At 38.2% G+C, this 13454-nt stretch overlaps 1 protein-coding gene across 3 annotated transcripts in view; it reads left to right on the top strand.

Annotated features, from left to right (window-relative positions):
* The window catches only part of LOC106955580 (RALY RNA binding protein like), a 118777-nt gene that overhangs the window by 82971 nt on the left and 22352 nt on the right, over nucleotides 1-13454 (top strand). The gene's annotated exons all lie outside the window — the stretch shown is intronic.

Genomic DNA, 13454 nt, shown 5'->3' on the forward strand with positions numbered 1-13454 from the left:
CTCCCTCTTGTATTCCCCCCCCCCCCCCCCCCGCTTTTCTCTGAACTTTATTAATGTACCAGAAATCGATGTTATATAGCTGACAGCAGGGATATTTTTAACCTAACATACAGATTAGTCTCTTTTGGGGACCATGAATGGCGCTGCGGGTCTGTCCGCGGAGGAGACGCTGTGACTGTAGCCCGGGTCCGCCCCCTCTCCCCGGTCACATCATGGTACGATCCGCGCTGAAGAAGCGCCTCAGTTCCTCCGTCTGGCTGTCTGAGAGGCTGATTCACGGCACATTTCTGCCCCGGAAAGTCTCGCTGCACGCCGCGCTCTCCTCTCTCGTCTCCTCCCTGCGTCTTGTTGTTGCTTGTCTGTGAAAAGCGCAAAGCTGGACCGGTACATAATGACCATGTACAAGGGGAAGCGTCGCAACCATCGCTGTAAGTTTGCACGACGTCCTGAGCGGACAGGTGATAATAACACTGGGGACATTTTCTCTGCGCTGCTTTGCTTTGCTTAGAAGCTGCAAACTGCTTCAGGAGGCAAAATATGAGTTGCTACTGTGTCTGTGTAATAAATTGATCTGCTCTGAAATGTTTTGCTGCAGCCTGTATTGCACCTGCTTCTGCTTTTGTTGGTTTCATGTGCTAATTAAGACTACGGAGGGATAAACAATTACTTCTGTTTTGCAGTAGAATTCAAAAACTGCATACATGGTTTTTGGAGGGACGGAAAGTATTTAGGCGGTTAGTGAGCATAAATTTCTGCTTATGTGCATTATTTTTAATCCAAATTATTCCCATTAGACTTTGTAGCTTTTATGTGGGGTACTTTAGGTTTAATGCCTTCAAATTTCCACGTTTATAGTGAGATAATTGCTTTAAAGGATCACTGTGGTTCATGAAAGAGGGATCTGTGCTCTGCTTTCGCTTGACAAAAGGAAATTGAATCTGCAAAAATGGACCGTGCTTTACCTCTTTCTGGTTCTGCACACATTTGAACAATACACAGAGGAGTAAGTGTTAAGAGAGAAAAAAGGCAAAAGCATTCAGGCGTTTTCAAGCAGAAGAGGCGTAGACCCAGAAAACCTGTGCACAGATTAATAAAAAGCTGTTTCCAGCTGCTTTTTAGGATTTAAAATTACCAGTTTGCTTTTATTTTCATGTTTATCTTTGCAAATTGCATACAGTCTAGTAAATTCACAGCTTAACTGACTCTCAGCATCATATGCAGCTCGTTCAATTTTCAGCCCATGAATAAGATCCTCCTCCAGAGACGAGAAATTCATACATATCTATATATATTTATATCTATCTATCGATCGATCGATCGATCGATCGATCGATAGATAGATAGATAGATGTGTGTGTGTAGATATGGGAATTGCAGAAGAGCATGTTGAAGGGTGAACAATGTCAAGCTGGGTGAGATGATCAGAAAGTGCCGCGGTGTTGCTGTAACTGATGAATGAAAATGTGTTCTTAGAGAGAGGAGTGTGTTTTCTTTCTTTTTGGCTTGTTTATCCGCCTGTACTGAACATTCCCCTGAAGCGGTCTGCGACTTTAAGAATGCATCAGCATGAAACTTTAAAGGGGAATATGTAACCACTTTCACAACTTTTTCTTTTCAGTGGTGTCCAGACTGATATTTATGTTCATTTCTATTTTCAGTGTTGTTAAATATGTTTTTTAAAAAATAAAGGAACAAAAACATAAAATTAGCAGAAAATTCCCCAGAATTAATGATGAAACACTGAACTTGGGCATCAATGCATAAGATTGGCCAGCCAGTAGGAGAGTAGCGACATGAAAATCTCCAGGTTGAGTGAAATTAATCGGTGGAAGATTTATATGATGATTTCTCTAGTGAGGAGGAGAATGTCCGGAGTAATGTTAGGAAACCAATAAAAAAACTCCAACCAGGGGTTTAAAATCAGTCTGTGGTGAACACAGACTATTTAAGTCTGCGAGTGAACAGAGACAAAAAATACAAAACACTGAAGTTCAGGCAGCAATCAGACGGATGTTGTGATTTCTGCTCCTGTTCTGACCAGCATTTTTATATTAGCAAGTCATGCTACATGGAACCAGCTGAAAGCCTCGCTGTCCTAATGAGTCCGTGCATTAGTGATGATAACTGCAGCAGAATAGTGAATCTGTCATGATATTATTTCAGACACACTGGCCTTCACTCCAGCTTTAATGTTAAAAGTCGGCCATTGGTTTTCTCATATTGTTTCTTGTTTTATCTGCTACACATGTGGTGGAAGTCATGTCGAGCTGCATACTGTCTAATCACAACCATAGCAGGTTATATCACAACTGCAAAGACCTGCTGGGATCCAACGGTTGGTCAGCAGTGCAAAGTTTTGCATATCAATATTAAATTTGGCACTCGATATGTAGTTTTAGTAGCTGTGATGCTAAAGCTCATAGATTACTCTGTGAAATAAAAAGCAAAAATTGAATACAGTTAATATTTTTGTTGCAATTTTCAGCAATTCACACATATATTTTCCTGATATTGTGCAGATCTACTTTTTAGAGCAGCCAGAATGCTGATTTACAAACTGTTGTTCAATAGATTAAGACACTGAGAAATAAACAAATTGCTTGGAGTGAGTGAGTACTGTCAGATGTTTTGTAATGAGACGCACAGCAGCTCATTCTTACCTGAGAGACTTTATGATTATAAACAAACCCAGAGGTTGTTCTAATGGTCTGGCTGTTGACTCTGGTACAACTATCTGCGGTCGCCATAAACTTTCTTCTTTCCTCTTCTGTCAGCTTTAGGTTGTGTCTGTCATTGAATAATTCAAATGTTTACAAGAAGGAGAGACCATTTTTGCTGGATAAGGAAAACTTTTTCAGCAAGTAAAAGTGCTTACCCAACACTTTTCCTGTACTTATTTAAAAACCACAGATTTAATTCAACACTAACTGTAGCAGGATGCCTGTCTTCCAAAACATTCCACATTTTTCTCATCCGCCCACAGCATATTTTCCCAAAAGTCTTAGGGATCACGAGGATTACTTTGGCAAATCTGAGATATTCCCTTGTGGTGTTTAAGCAGAAAAAATAATTACTTTGTCAGTGGAAAGGAGGCAGTTGTTTTGTATCTGTTCTTAATCGAGGCATGCTATGTTACTTTTTGAGCTCTTTCATCCTACTTCATGTTGTCAGACAGGTTCTATTTAAGTCATTTCTTGATTCTACTGGTCTATGAGCAAAGGTTTTGATCAAATTATATTCATATGTCAGAATGACCTAGACTTGGATCTAACTGTGGAATCTGGCAATACTTGAAAATTGATGTTTACAAACGGTTTTCATTCAATCTAACTGAGCTTGAGCTATTTAGCCAAGAACAATTAACAAAACTGTAAGTCTCTGGTTGTGCAGAGCTGTAACGTGTAGAGAAAGCTGGTTGAACAAAGTTGAATGGATGCCAGACTTTGCTTGAAAACTTTGGAGTTCTGTCACAAGCACAACCGAAGGCTGATATTTGGGAAAAATGTTTTCAAAACCCTTTTTTAATCGAAAAATATTAACTCAGTAACTTCAGATGCGTGTTGTTGGCAGCACAGACCAAATGATTTTACGAGTATGTACAGACTAGCTGGTCTAAAATGTCTGGGCAAGCTGCTAGATTTCCAGACAGATTTCCTCCGGGACAGTTTTTTTGTTTTCAGAGTTTGTATGTGAGACTGTGCTGTCTGTCTCCACAGACTACACTCCTTTGCCCAGAAATACAGCGTGCATGTCCGTGGGAAGGCATGCTAATCAGGCGCAACACAGTCCATGCTGTAGCGGTTCGAGGGGGGCAGCTCTACTTCCCTTCAATAAGCCACCAGCAATTCCAGGATTTAATCCGTTCCGAACATTTTAGTTCTCACGTAAGATGCAAGTTGCAGCTACTTAAAAAAAAAAAAAAACTCCAGCTGTGCCAAAAATCTGACTTCCTCTTTTCGGTTCAGTTCTGCACAAGCCAAAGGCAGCGCGCTTCTTGCCTGTGCTGGAAATATGATTTCATCTATCTGTCAGAGAAGACCTAATGTGCCTCCCTTGTCGATGATGAAATAATGTGACAGAGCTGTCACAAGATGTTGCTCCCAAAGAGCCCTCGTCTTTCCCACCAACGGCATCATCAAGGCTCTTTGGACCACCGGCTGCCAGGACATCAAGTAGTGACACAGAAAGACGGAGAATTAATGAGAAACAGACAGACAGTTGTCTGTCTGTTTCTCATTTATCCAGCTGTCTGTCTGGATAAAAGAGTTAGCTTCCTCACAATGAGAACTACTAATACTCGGTTTGTTTTGGCTAAATCTCATCTTTACGTCTTGTTTCCCACCACTAGCCTTCGTCTCCATACTGCATTCATCTGTCCTGAGTTTTCTGCTTTCTTAGTTACTACATCTGAGATATTTAAATGTAGTATTTTCCAGTAAGTGGGGAAAAAAAGTCAACGGTGCATGAAAAACGGCTTGTATTTTCAGACTATATTTTAATCTAAAACAGGCCAGACTTTAAAAAAATTTTAAACTTCTGTCTTAAAGGTGAAATATTGTGTTAAAACCAAATGAGCAAGTGTGCTAGAGCTCTGCTTGGGTTGCTAGGTGACGGGCGGAACTCTGCTTTGGTTGCTAGGTGACGGGAAGAGCTGCGTTGGAGTTGCTAGGTTACGGGGCTGGGCCTGCATGAACTTGTTGCCAAACTCCAGCTGGGTGTTTTGGGATGTTTTTACAAATAGTTCAGACCCAAATGGAAGTACAAAAATGTCCTAAATGTAAATTTTTCATAGCAGGTTCCCTTAAAATGATTTTATCAAACATGAATGAAAGTGACATAGAAATATACTAATTTCCATCCATCAGTAAATATATTCTTGCATTTCTACATCTCCTCCTTTATAATCTCTTGTCCAACCATCCATTCTCCAGGATTTGTAAAGCTTGATCTTCATAGAAATGCCTGCCATTATTTCTTTTTGAGCCTTTGTATTTGTTCTGCCATTTAATTTGCAGAAAGGTATAAAAGCTGTGGAACATGGGGTCTGAAAAAGTATGAAATGAAATGTTAAGAACCAAGAGTGCTTCGTTGTTCAGTGGCACAGGACAACTCCTGGTGTTTATGGGTCACACAGAGGGATGTGATCTCAGACTGATGCTGTGCCTTTATCTGTTGAGCCAATGCCTGCAGGTGCTGCGGGTTATGAGACGATTCTCCTGAAACATGGCAGAAAGGCACTGAGGGTGATGAAAGTGATTTTTGTGTTTTCTCAAATAGAATAAGTTTTAAAACAAAATGTTGAACACTGCAACACAATGCAGTTCAGGTTTGTTTTGGGGTTCAAAGTATAAATGATGAAATGCAATCCAGTGTTGTGCAACAATAGGTTTAATTTAGCTATGGATAACTATTAATGAATGCAATTACTAACAAAACTAAATGATGTATTTAATATATTAAATACAATAGACAAAGGATTTAAGATTAGCATTAGTAATAACCAAAATAAGCTCAGACTTCTTTAATCAACAAACTCACTCAGCGAATAAGACTCAACAATTATGAAACAACTAATAAACTACCATGAAGTTAAACGGCGCAATTAAAAAAGTAAGAATAAAACCAATAGAAATGCTGCAATTTACAGTTCAGTGTGAACTGTAAATGTTGATAAATCAGGTTTATTTAAGCAGAATCTGGTAAAGAGGACAAATTGGCTTTCAACCAACTTAGATTAGTTGGTGCTAAAAAGCTGTTGTGATTAACTCACACACCTGCACCGGAATATATAAGAATAAAACCTGAACTATAGAAATAGAATGATATATAGTAATATCACAGTCCAGTAGGAACATGTGTGTCTATAGACCAAGGTTTGTATTGATGAATTTGGGAATGAGGCCATATTAGCTGTAAATTGATAAACATCAGACATCAAAACAATTAGTTCATAAAGTAAAGCAGAGGTGAAGATAAAAACATTTTAAAAATTGTTTTCTTTAATAATTTGCTTAATTAAAAATCAACAAACTTTTTGACCATTCATTCTTAATCTAATGATCAATCACCACAGTGATGGATTTTATTTTAGTATTTGAGAATTCCAAGATGGCGTCATATTAGACTCAAGATGGCGGCTTATAGTAGATGTAAAGAAGCTAGCGTTTTGCTATAGGAATCCCTTTGAGCTCTACGTGTATTTTGAGCATCTTTACTGACAATATTTATCATTTTTGAGTTCCAGTGCTGCAGCTAAAACGGTAAAGCAATTTTGTGAACAACCAAATCAATAATAGTTAGCTAGCGTTTAGCTCTTACATTAGCATGCCAGTTAACGGAATATTTCATGCAGGCTAGTGATTATACAGGAAAGGAAAAACGCCAATAAAACAGCTACCAACTGCGCCGCTGTCCAGCCCAGCAAGGCCACTTGCCTCATAAAATTACTTTTTCACACAGGGCCAAGTTAATTTGCATTCACTGTGGGTAGCTCTGTTTAGAAATGATTTGGAAAAAAAGCAAAAACAAGAAATCTGTAAGAGCGAAAATGTTTTTTTTTTTTTTCATGATAACTGAAAATTGCAGAAAGACAAAAAACAAGGATATTTTTTTATGTTATTCTTGTATCTTCTGTTCAACTGACGTCAGTATCAGCAGGTCAAAGCAACACAAAAAGCAGAAATTTCAAATTGGCAACAAGCTCTGATTGGCTCATCATGTTTGGACTAGAAAGCGAGACCAGATCAATAGTCTTAACATTTACCAATTCTTTGTTTCTCCATAAAGACAAAATCCTGCTAGTATTTCTTTGTTTGTATAGAAAAAGGGAAATGCTGTTTTAGCAGCTCTTAGCATAATTGACATTTTCTTATTACTTGTCTTGCAGAGAAGAAATTCCTTCTTTTGTTTGGTGATAAATTAATTCATTTCTCACTTACTAAAAGCATAATCAAATCAAAACCTCTCAAATGGTCTATAAAAATAAATTGGGTCTCTGCAGCTTAAAGATAGCTGCTGTCAGTTTACATTGAAAGCTAGGACGTTGCTAGTTTTGTGAACTGGCTGCAATAAATGCACTGGAAACTTAATTTTGTGCCTACAGTGTTTTTGCACAGTAACTAAAGTGTCAGTCACAGAAATGAATTAATTAGCAAAGCAGTAATGGATTTTTTCCCTTCCCAGGTTCAGATGAGGTGTGCAAGCCCGTCTTATCTCTGCTTTTGAGTAATTGTTTAATTTCTCTGTCCATAAAATGTAATAAAATAAATTATGAAACTCATTAAACCTTACACCCCGAGATGACGTTTTGAAACTGCTAATTTTCCTAAATTAATTGTGCATAAATTACTCTTATGTAGTTTCCTGAACTATTATGACAAATATGGACATACTTTAAAACTATTATACTGCTGTATTATTTATTATTCAGTAAATTATGTGAGAATTAGTTTGTGTTGTTTTTCAGCATTTCAATACATTTAATTCCTGTTGAAGTTTTTATACAATTAAATAAAAAATGTATATTATTCCTTACACAAAGTGATATAATTTGAGTGTTTATTCATTCCTTAATTCTAATAATTACGGCTTAAAGTTAATAAAACCCATAGTTTTGCTTCTCAGGAAATTTCTCCTTTACGATCATGTAAAATCCAGGAATTTGAGCAACAAAAAGCTGCTGAAACGAAAGAAACCAACAGCTCAGAAAGATGAAGCCAAGCATCCTATTGGAAAGTTGAGTGGAAGGAAAAAGTATGTTAGAAAATTTTGGGCACTCTGTGTTCTTAGCACCTCTGCACCACTAGAGGCCAACTACAACAGGTATTAAAATCTGTTAAAATAAGTTATTGGTCTTAAGTAACATTTGATTTTTTTTTTTTGTGGGAAATCAGAATTTTTGGTGTATTGAAAATGAACAAAATTATTTTTAAACGACAAAATGAATCTATATCACTTTTTGAACTGAAATGGATCAACTTTCCCTGACTTCAGTCTAATTTCACAGTCGTGTCGTGAAATAATACATCATGTCCACAATTGAAAACTTCAGCTTGAACTCGTTCTCCTCAAACGTTTGGTGTGATGTTTGATCTTCAAAGGACTGACGTGCAGCAGCTTTGATATGCAGATAGCTTCCTGCTCCTGTCTTTTTCCATGTAATTAGACCCGCAGTAAAACCAGCCTCTGTTGTTGCTGGGAGGTGTCGGTAAACAAGGCAATTTTCTGCCGATGTGTAAGATTTTTACAATTCTGATTTAGGAAAATGTCGTGTTATATTTACTCTCCTGTCTGAAGGGACTGATGCATGTTTTCCTCCTAACTTGCGGCTCTGCAAGCAGAGAAAATTAAGAGTAAGGGTTGGTTTCTGGGAGAGAAGGAAGGAAGGAAGGAAGCGTGAGCTCCGAGTGAAGCAGAAAGACCTTTGTCTACATCTCCAGAATATCGATAACACATTTTATTGCCCCTGTGAGATTCAGTGAAAATCTGCCCTTGGAAATCCTTTAGTGGAGCAAAGATGAAGGCTTTTATGAGATCCAGACCGCCACCGGTCCTCATTGCTTATTGGATGCTGCGATTTCTTTATCTCAGCCTCCTGCTTTCGTCACACACCTGTCCAGCTTCACAATTCAGCGAGAGACTCGTGTCAAAGACATCTGAGCTAAATCTGGAGCAAAGACATATTCCCACCTATCGCCCTCTGAACATCCATCTCTGTCAGCTCCTTTCTGTCTTTACTAGGGGACAAATTCACAATATTACTTTTTACAATTAATTATTGGAAAATAATGTGCTTTTTTCCTTTAGCAGATGATTGGCAGCAACTTTCTATGCCCTGCTTTTTTTTTTTCACCTCTACATTTAATATTTATCTCATCAAAATGACTCCTGGCGGTTGCTTGGAAATGGGGAACATTATAAAGGAATAAAAGAAGCATAAAAGAAGGAAACCATGATATAGAGTCACCTTGCAGGGTTCATTTGAGACTATTTTTTTCTTCTGTTTTTGGAAAAGAAAGGAGCCATTACTCATTCCTTGAAGGCTCTAGCTGATATGTCTCAAAGGTGGCTTATTGTAGTCAATCACTTGTGCTGCACGTCTAAAATTTGATGTGCTGCACAGACTGTACTAAGGCACTTTAATCAGGTGGAGACAGACTTTCTGTACCTCATTAACAGCAGGATGCTCTGCTGGAGAGCCAATTTTGCGCATTTTTGGTTTTGAGAATTCAAAATCATTCCTATGCATTGCATCATTAAAAAGTGAAGGAATATTTATAAGCATTTTATCAGTCTTCCTAAAAGCCAAATAGCACAGGAATGTTTTCATTGCATCCTCCAAAAACACAAAGTCTTACCAAACATTTCATCTCGTTTCTAGTACAACAATCTTTTCACACTTAAAATAAGACAAAACTAACTTTCGAGTACCTTTTCATTAAGATATAAGAGCTTATTTTATGGGGGGGATTTTTCTGCCATAATTCGATGGCACATATTTTCAGTCTGAAAGCAGGATTTTGTGTCTCTTATCCCTGCGCTTACCTTTCCAGTTTGAAAGCAGGACTTAATTTCTTTCTTTCGGAAACTTGTAATTCTTGTACTCAAAACTTCTGCTCCCTTTCAAATATTCACTGTGTTCTCTCAAACGTTTCTCCTCGCGCTCGAAACTTGTCTCTGCTCAGATCAAACCTCTGCCCGTTTGCAAATAATTTTCTGCTTGCACTTGGAACAGAAAAGTACCATCACCTAGCAACCTCTCAGCCAATAGAATGAAAGTGTTGTACTGGGTGCGTTTGTTTCCTTCTAGTGGGCGTCCCTGTGCGGCTAATGCCAACCTGCACTAGAAACTAGACCAACATACTTGGTGGGATTTTGTGTTTTTGCAGTAATTGGTAGCCGCTCTACTAGGATTTCTACTACTTAGTTTTTTTTCTTTTCGTTTATCGCTTTCACAAATGAATGATGGTCCTTCATGCACCTTAAAACTGTACAGATAACTGCTAAATTACTTTTAATTAAAAAATAAATAATCAAATCCTGCCTTTGCCTGCTCAAATGTACCAACTTTTTCACCTGATTATGAAGCTATAATAGACTGCAGCCTCGGTTCACCATGGAGGCAAATGTTTCTTAAGCACTACAGAAAGAAAAACATTGTAATATATATTAAATATATAACAATATCTTTATAAGAATGGTAAAAGCAAGGTGATGGCAAATGTTTTAGGGATTTTAAGCTCATATTTTCTTGTACTTGAGAGCAGTATAATTGAGTACTATAAATTTTTTTGAATTATTTTTTATTCTTTTTTGTGGCTTTTCAAGTCTCTATATATAAAATTAGCACAGAACTGGATGGTTTCTTTGTCTGTCTTTTTACTAAATTAGCAATTGGAGCATGGCAACTTGAAACAGGATTATAACAGAGCATATAATTGCTAATAATGAACCTAGTTTTACTGCATAGCAACATTACACTCACACAAAGCCTCGTCTGATTTTAATCTTCAATGTTTGCCTCACTTTGGAAATAAGTCCAGAATAGATCTTTAATCTTTTAATGTGATTTCTGCAGAAATTCAAATGGTACAATAAATGCCGTTATGTTGCAAACATTCTCTTTGTCTTACTGGTCATTTTATCTGAAGATTAACCCAAACAGCTTCTGAATAAGGCTATCATAATACAGGGAAAAAAATTAAAACTCTTTGATACTAAATAAGATAAAGCATGTGAAACAGCTGATAAAGATTTTCTTTTCTTTTGAAAAACTGATTCTTCACCTGTTTGTTTCCAGTCTGTGGATAAAGGCACACACACACACTCACACGCACACATGAATTGCTATTGTCTCAATTATAGCCTCTATGTTTCTTCGCTGCTGGTGTACAAACAGGTCATTTGCAGCAATGGAAACCAACAGTTGCCAAGGTGTTTTTTAGTAGGCTGGATATTTCTCTTATTTTCTTACAGAAACACGCTGTAGCTTGACAGGAAAATTACCACTCTCTGGCTTACAGTGGGTGTAATTCCTAACAAGGTCATTCTCTTTCTCTTTTTTGTTTAATCATTATGTAATGCAGCTGACTCATTTCAATTCTAATCCTTTTCTTAATAGAAACAAAAACCAAAAATAATATGCTTAGAATAGAGAAATCATTCATTAGAATTGTGTTGGTTACTTGGAGCTGCAAACAGTTTCTGTTTCAGGTGCTGAATGTTGCCATAGGCCTGAATACCTGGAGCTAAAACCACTAGCACAATTCACTGGGAGTTGTTTTCTTTACTTTTGCTTTAGGCTAGCTTTTTCTTTAACTTTAACTTTTTTTTTAACTGCATTTTGTATTTTCTCAGGTTATTTTTGTTAAAATATGTTGATCTAAGTCATGTGTATGAGGCAAAAACAAAACATCGGTGCTTTGTATCTTAATCAAAATCACACATTTAACTACTTACAACTGTTGATTTTTTTTTTAAATTATCAATTAATCGTTAACTTGAGTATGCAGGACTCAGAAAAGGTCATTTTCTGAAAGAACAACAGAGTTGGAGCAGAAATTTGGCCAAAACTGTATAAAAAATAAACATATAGCTATGGAAAAATTAAGAGACTACTTAAAATATCAGTTTCTCAGATTATAAAAGAATGCTGTGTAATTGGATTTTTAGCAATATGTGTTTTTTTTTTAAAAAAGAAATTACTTTTTTTTACTAATTTTATGCAGAAATGGCTAAAGTGATTAAATGAAACGCATGCAGCATGTGCTGATTTTTTTAAATCCGATTTGTTGTATGAATAGTCTACAGAAAAATAATTCACTAAAATATTTAACTGAATCACAAATAAACTGTCATTTCTGGATTCACAAAATGAGCCTCGGGAATCCTTAAATCTTTCAGTAAACACCTAAAACGCCAAACGTGTCGGTGCTGTCACTGAAACAGCCTCCATCCAGCCCCTTCTGACCTTCTGTTGACTCCTGCTAGCCATCGCCTGTTAGCGCCACGCTGAGCCTCGGGCTATTAGCTGGTGTTCCCCTTGTTCCGTCTGAAGGAGGGGGAGAGATTTTCAGAGAGGAAGATGAAGCCGCGGAGACGGAGTCGGATTTGTTGCGGCTTCCTCCGGTCCGACAGCTCACACTCCCTCCAGGAATAAGATTTGCATTCCCCTCCGTTCACTTTTCTGTTTTTGTTTCCAGTAAATTGTCTTGCATCTCGGCTTATAGCCTCGATTTATTGGGGAGCGCATCCTTTTTATTGCGCTGCTGTTTCTCCACCCTTGTTAATGAAAGGAGATGGGAAGTGGGAGCTTTCTTCAGCTGTGCAGGTGTCGCGCAGAAAAGGCCCCGCAGCTCTGAAACGTCTCGTAATGAGCCGCCTCAGTGTGAAGAGACGGAGAGACGAAACGCACCGTCTGATAGGGCGACGGAGGGTGATCGAGGTTAGATATTGTCTTTTGTGAATGTGAAGGAGATGGAGGAGACGTTGAAGGATTGGATGATGCTCAGGTTACAGAAGGATGCACGAGGAAGAGGAGGGTGAGGGAGACAGAGATGTAAGGCAACAAATGAGACCAATAAAACACATGGGCAGCTTCCTCCGGGGAGTCACGGATCCTTGTTTTCCTGACAGAGGAACACAAGCCTGTCTGGGTGATTACTTACACTCCGTGGCTCGGTCTTTCCGCTGTAGTTTTATTCTTCTTCTTCTTTTTTTTTTACCCATAACAATGCTCACTTAAAGAAACATTGCTCTGCTCCTCGCAGTCTCTGCTGACAGACGGGGACCTTCCTTTTGAGAATAACAGTAAAGGGGAATCAAGCTCAAACCTGCCTAAGCAAGTTGTTAGGGCATCAAAATTCACGTTGCATCATGTGCACATTTACATAGCTGCGAGCTGGAGCCGTCTTTTTGTTTTTAGAGCAGAGACAGAAACCTTAAGAAGCCTCTTTAACTTATGCAGCACCACAGACAGCTCCATCTCCTTCTCTGGCTCCCCCAGCTGCACATCGAGCTGCCAAACAAGTCAGAACAACAGAACAAAGGGAGGAAACTAAGTAAAGAAAAAGCAACAACCAGTGTGGTCACTTACCGAGGGAACTGCTCATACATACACTGGGGAGAGTTTGTGGCTGCAGGGGAACAACGTGTTCAGAGAGAATAAACTGCAGTCGGTCTTCACAGCATGTCCGATCCATCTGTTGTTTTGCTCATCAATTAATTTATCCATCTTTCAATCTATTAATAATCCCATCTATCAGTCTTATCCTTTTGATCCATCAGTTTGTTTATTCACTCATTAATTCATCAAACCAGTGTCTCTTCTGCCTGTTTCTGAAAGATGCTTCTGGAAAAGAAGCGATCGGTTTTTGCGATCCTTGCAGAAAGGAATCCTGAATAAATGGCCTCAACTTCTTCTGTTTTCACACCTGATCATCTGGTAGACTTTGTAC

This window comes from Poecilia latipinna, unplaced genomic scaffold (assembly GCF_001443285.1).
Source record: "Poecilia latipinna isolate Pla-1442-1.1 unplaced genomic scaffold, P_latipinna-1.0 Scaffold750, whole genome shotgun sequence".
NCBI classification, from domain to species: Eukaryota; Metazoa; Chordata; class Actinopteri; order Cyprinodontiformes; family Poeciliidae; genus Poecilia; species Poecilia latipinna.